Source organism: Sorex araneus, chromosome 2 (assembly GCF_027595985.1).
Source record: "Sorex araneus isolate mSorAra2 chromosome 2, mSorAra2.pri, whole genome shotgun sequence".
Classification (NCBI taxonomy): Eukaryota; Metazoa; Chordata; class Mammalia; order Eulipotyphla; family Soricidae; genus Sorex; species Sorex araneus.
Window position 1 is genome coordinate 113960390 of NC_073303.1, and position 6221 is coordinate 113966610.

The 6221-nt window shown below is 42.3% G+C and overlaps 1 pseudogene; it reads right to left on the minus strand.

Annotated features, from left to right (window-relative positions):
- Positions 1-3297: 3297 nt before the first annotated feature.
- Positions 3298-4396, minus strand: LOC101549457 (heterogeneous nuclear ribonucleoprotein A1-like; annotated as a pseudogene).
- Between the last annotated feature and the right edge of the window lie 1825 nt (positions 4397-6221).

Consider the following 6221-nt stretch of genomic DNA (forward strand, 5'->3'; position numbering starts at 1 on the left):
TTTAAAAATCTTCGGGGGCTGGAAGATAATACAGCCTTTTGCCACAGACTGTCTTCAGCAAAGGTTCAGGGCCCCTGGGGGTGGGCTGGTGCAGTCAGCGGCAGGACATGAACACTCTCTCTCAAATGTTGAAGGAGGTCTGGGGACCTTATTCAATTTTATTCAATTTTTTGTCCATATTTACATGTCCATTTTCTTGATATGCGTCTAACTTATGGCTCCATTACGACAGGAAATTAGACATGAAGCTTTCCATCTCATTTAATCATCATCCCGAACTTGGCCCCAACAGTTGTGGCCATACAGTATTTTAAAAATACAAACGTCACAAGTACAATATGCAAGGTTCAAAACTTACAGCTCATGAACTGCATCAGTTTAGTACAATACTTTCATCATATCTGATCATGACTTCATTAACTCTTGCTTTTCCAAATCCTAGGGTCTATTATTAGGTCAGTTCAGGCTAATAGGATATGGGGATCCTTCATTTTTTCTTATTAAACTGTAACTAGCTCTTTCCCCACCAAGTATTCCAGAATCTAATCTGCTTTATAAGATTATTTATGTTTGGGCCGGAGCGATAGCACAGCGGGTAGGGCGTTTGCCTTGCATGCGGCCGACCCGGGTTCGATCCCCGGCATCCCATATGGTCCCCTAAGCACCGTCAGGAGTAATTCCTGAGTGCAAAGCCAGGAGTAACCCCTGAGCATCGGTGGGTGTGACCCAAAAAAGAAAAAAAAAGATTATTTATGTTTATTTATATTTATATTTAACAAACACCACAATGGCCTACTGCACCTTATTCTTTTCAAAGTTTCAATGTGTCATATTTTCTATGCTTTCCATTTATTTCAACATACCTATTTCCCTGAGCCGTATGCCCTGGTTAAGGATTGTAGCTTGTCAGGGGTTGTTTGTACTTTTCCTCTGGGTGGGCACCATATTTTGTTACTAAGCATATAAGCAGGTCCATATTTAATCCTCATGGTGTGTACAGCACTTATCCTAACTCTGGACCCATGTAGGGCTTTTCCTGTTTTTTATCTTTTAGATTTAAATTGCTTAGTATATTTGGGGGTTTCTATGTATCTGTTAGTTCACATTTCTGTAAAATGTGTATAAATTTCCTTATTAACCCAGCTGGTTATCTCTTGCTGCATGTTTTATGTGAGCTGAATCTCTAGTCATTATTCTCCTAGAACTCCTGAGACTAAACATACAGATTAAGCACAACACACACATTATGGGTATACTGATTCTGAGAATTGGCAGGGGAGGGGGGACAAGATGTTGTCTAATTCCAGAAAGAAGCATTCCTTGAATGTGCTTCCACCATGCAAGGACCTTGTCACACTGCAGGGCTGGTAGACGTGACAGCCTTTAGGGCACATGCTATTATGCAATTGAGCTGGGTTTCATTCCTGGATCATATGATCCCCCAAGCAATCAATACTGGGTGCAGCCCTAAGGCCACCAGTAACCACTGGGGTGACAAAGATAAGTTCTGGCCCTGAAGGGCCCCAGTAGCTCTACAACTTTGGATCCCTGCATTGCATTGCTGACCTTGTGAGCAGAAAACCTTTGCTTGGGTTCCTGGTCTCCTTAGCACAGGCATCAGAAACTCCCAGACTCCAATTCAACAAATAAAATCAAAGACTCTTCGATAGAATGGTATGCACATATTTTCAGAGTAGAAGTTTGAGGTTCTAACAATTTCCTTATCTAAGTATTTATTTTATTTTATTTTTTCAAGAGTATATTAAATTGTTTATTGATTATATGTGATAATGGATGGAACACAAGCTTCATTCCCATCCATAATTTTATCCGGTACCATATTCAGTTTTGTTATATCCCATAGGAGTGCCAACAATCATTAATAATCCAATAAACTTCATTGACTCTGCTTGGATGACCCTTTTGATGTTGAATGCCAGGGTCACAACACAGTAACCATTAGTTCAACTACACCAACATTTCTGAAGACAATGGCTTCTCTGTCCAAGCAGGATATAAATAAATTTCAAACGGAACCTGGCGTCACCCTGAAGAATTATAACTTCAGACGTTGGGTTAAGTTTACCAAGATGGCTCCAGAGTAGACTAACTTTACGCAGGAAGAAGAGGAAAAAAGAAGAAGAAGAAGAGGAAGAGGAAGAAAAAGAGGAAGAAGAAGAGGAGGAAGAAGAAGAAAGAAGAAGAAGAGGAGGAAGAAGAAGAAAGAAGAAGAAAGAAGAAGAAGAAGAAGAAGAAGAAGAGGAAGAAGGAAGAAGAAGAAGAAGAAGAAGAAGAAGAAGAGGAAGAAGAAGAAGGAAGAAGAAGAAGAAGAAGAAGAAGGAAGAAGAAGAAGAAGAAGAAGAAGAAGAAGAAGAAGAAGAAGAAGAAGAAGAAGAAGAAAGAAGAAGAAGAAGAAGAAGAAGAAGAAGAAGAAGAAGAAGAAGAAGAAGAAGAAGAAGAAGAAGAAAAAGAAGAAGAAGAAGAAGAAGAAGAAGAAGACACATTTATTCAGCATTGTGATCAGACTATTACATTTAGCAATCAATAGCATGGATGCAAAATTAAAAAATCTACATTAAAACCCTTTGTTGGAATGCTTTACACTTTCCACAGAACAGAAATTAAAATAACCTATTTTACAATTAGTCTGGCTGGAGCGGGTAGGGCATTTTCCTTGCACATAGCCAACCCAGGTTGATTCTCCCATCCTTCTTGGAGAGCTCGGCAAGCTACCAAGAGTATCTCGCCCACATGGCAGAGTCTGGCAAGCTACCCATGGGTGTCATATTCCATATGCCATAAACAGTAACAAGTCTCACTTGGAGTGTTACTGGTGCCCCCTCAAGCAAATCATGAGCAATGGGATGAAAGTGATACAATGATAACAGTGATATAATTAATCACAAATACAATTCTCAAGTGTTTGTCCATATACAAGAGTATTGTTTAAAATGTGTCTTCTTTTTAGCAGCTAGACCCAGGCCACCACTGTGGTTGCCTGAGTTCACAAAACCTGTAGCTTCCTTGTCAATTCTCTGGCTTCCCTCCCCTGCCAAGCTTTGTTTCCTAGCAAAATCTTCTGCCACTGCCATAGCCACTGCTCTTGATGGAACCACCATAACCACCTTGGTTTCATGGTTTAGTGAAGTATTGGACCCCACCACCAGGGGCTCAAGCTTCGGCCTCCAAACTTTCCTCTCTCCATGGATCAAAATTCGAAGACTAACTGTTGCAGTTTCCAAAATCTTCATAACTTCCACCACCTCCAAAATTGCTTCTATAATTTCCAAATCTATTCTAGCTATCCCCACTGCCACCACATCCACCACCACCTCTGCTGCCAGCACATCCACCTCGCCCCCTGAAGTTTCCTCGTTGGCCAAATTTGTCATTCCCACCAAAACCACTTCTGTGACCACCACCAAAGTTTCCAGAGCCACTTCAGCCTCTTGGGCTGGATGAAGCACTGGCCATCTCTTGTTCAGACAGGGCTTTCCTTACTTCACAGTTGTAGCCATTGACAGTATGGCACTTCTGAATGACAATCTTGTCCACAGAATCATAGTCATTGAGTGTCACAAAAGGAAAGCCTATCTTCTTGCCACTACCTCGGTCAGTCATGATTTAAATCACCTCAATTTTCCCATACTGTTCAAAATAATCTCTCAGGTGATGTTCTGTTGGGGAATCGGTTTTCCCCAATGTGCTCAGACACGTTGTGCACTGGGTCGGGGCAGATGCGGGGTGAAGCATGACAGGTGCACAGAGAAATCACTCCAGGAGACAGCTGATGGCCACTCACTTTATTGCCAAATACACACATATCTCATAGAGAATCTTGGTTTAAGAGGATGGTCCAATCACATAAAGTTTAGCACCACCTATCTCCTCTCCAACTTTGCTTTGACCCTGCCCAGTCCCAATTAGGGCTGGATGCTGCAGTTATGAATGCAATTAGATGACAATTCTTGGGGGTAGGGGTTCTGCTCTGGCGCCTGTTGCCATGATCCACAATATTCTTCCATGTCTTCTTTAGTGTCACCGACAAAATTCTTTTCTCACAGTTAAGTGGGGGCCAGGTCTTTGAAAGTCTTCTCTGGAAACAGCCCTCTTTGGTTCCACAACTCTTCCGTCCACCTTGTGTGGTCCTGCATTTATGGCTGCAGCCACCTCCTCCATGTGGCCTAGGTGATGAACCCAAAGCCTCGGGAGCGCTTGGTGTTGGAATCTCTCATGACCACACAGTCCAGCGCGTGCCCCGTTGCTCAAAATGGTCTCCCAGGTTTTCATCGGTCTTTTCAAAGCTCAACCCTCCGATGAAGAGCTTCCGCAGCTGCTTGGGACCTTTGGGGGACTTAGGCATGAGAAAACCTCGACGATGTTTACTCCGCAGCATCTTCGAGGAGAAAGGAGTAGCCAAACCAACGTATCTTATCTAAGTATTTAGAGAGCTGCATCCACACAAAGCTGATCCTTGTAATTTTAAAATTACTGCACATAAGTAGCGTTACTAGAGACTTACAGCTCACCAGTGAAGCCCTTAGAAGAAAGTAACTCTTCCTCTGTATGAAAAAATTCTCCAAAGATACTGCTCATCAATTACCCCTGGAAATTGTAACCAGGAGTAATTGATAAACAGTATCAATTACTGCTGATTGATAACAGTAATTGTCAACCACTATTCACAGAAAAGAAAATTAACACAAAGAAATCAGTTGAGATAGCAGAACTGATACAAATATAAAAAAAAGATATAGACAAACTCTAATATATAGATCTATATCAACATCTATATCTATATATTCTAGTTTTATGTTGAATTTCTGCAAATAGGGATTCTGTTTATATTTTATATTCATATGTTAATACAGCCACTGACTAGAAATATATATATATATAAAGTTTTGATGTTTAATTTCATGAGTTATTTAAAGTAGTTTAAAAAATCATTAAAATGGGTGGACATACTATAAAACGAAATGTCATAAAAAAAGACATGAAAATGTAAAATTGATATATAAAATAATAATATTCATTAATGCTAATTATCAGTAATATAATCCAAAAAATCTCACCTTACACTCAGTGAAAAGTTCATATGCCAATACTGGAAGGTCAGAGTGATAGTACAGCAGGTAGGGTGTTTGTCTTGCATGTGGTTGATCTGGGTTCCAATTTCCAGCAAGCCCCACCAGGCGTAATTTCTGAGAGCTGAGCCAGGAGAAACCCTTGAACACTTCTGGATATGACCCCAAAAGAAAAAAAATATATAAACAAATAAATAAATTAAAAAGAAATGGTGCCCTTTGGACCCTGCCACAGATCGAGCATGATGGAAGAGCCCAAAAGAGCGCCCTTGGACTCCAAGCAGCCCACTGAACTAATTCCGGCATGGGATCGGAGACCCCACAGTGGGCTGTGACAGTGGAAACCGGGCATTCCCCAATTCTTTTAAACTCTCTCTCTCAACCCCTTCCTCCTGAGCACAGCACAGAGTCCATGGCTTTCTGAGCGCAAAATGGAGACGCCGAGCCAGCTGAAACAGAACGCGAGGGGGACCCCAGGGGGGCGGGGGCGGTGACCTCCGCCCACCGCAGATATATACTTAACCCCACCTCCCCCACGTGTGCGTCCCTTTTGGCCCTGCTGCGGATCGAGCATGATGGAAGAGCCCAAAAGAGTGCCCTTGGACTCCAAGCAGCCCACTGAACTAATTCCGGCACGGGATCGGAGACCCCACAGTGGGCTGCGACAGTGGAAACCAGGCATTCCCCAATTCTTTTAACCTCTCTCTCTCAATCCCTTCCTCCTGAGCACAGCGCAGGGTCCACGGCTTTCTGAGCGCAAAATGGAGACGCCGAGCCTCTCTCTAGGTTTCTCCATCTTATGAGCACCATAAAAGGGTAAAAGTTTGTTGTGATGTTATTTCTGGTTGTACTTTCCCTGGGCTTTATACAGAAACCCAAAACCACGCAACCGCGGCAGCGGCCACTCGACCTAATGTCATCTTAGCATCAGCAATATGTAATGGTTCCTTTTTAACGGGTCGGACTTTTGTGGCAGATCCTAACAAGAATAGTAAGTCTTTTGCTGAAATATTGAAGGCAATCAAAGTGGTAGCCATCTCTCTAGACTGAACTAAGCTATATCCCCATGCCGGCTGAGAAGAAATATCCTTCTTTCTCAGGAAGAAACGCGGCGTGGTGTCAACCATAGTGTGA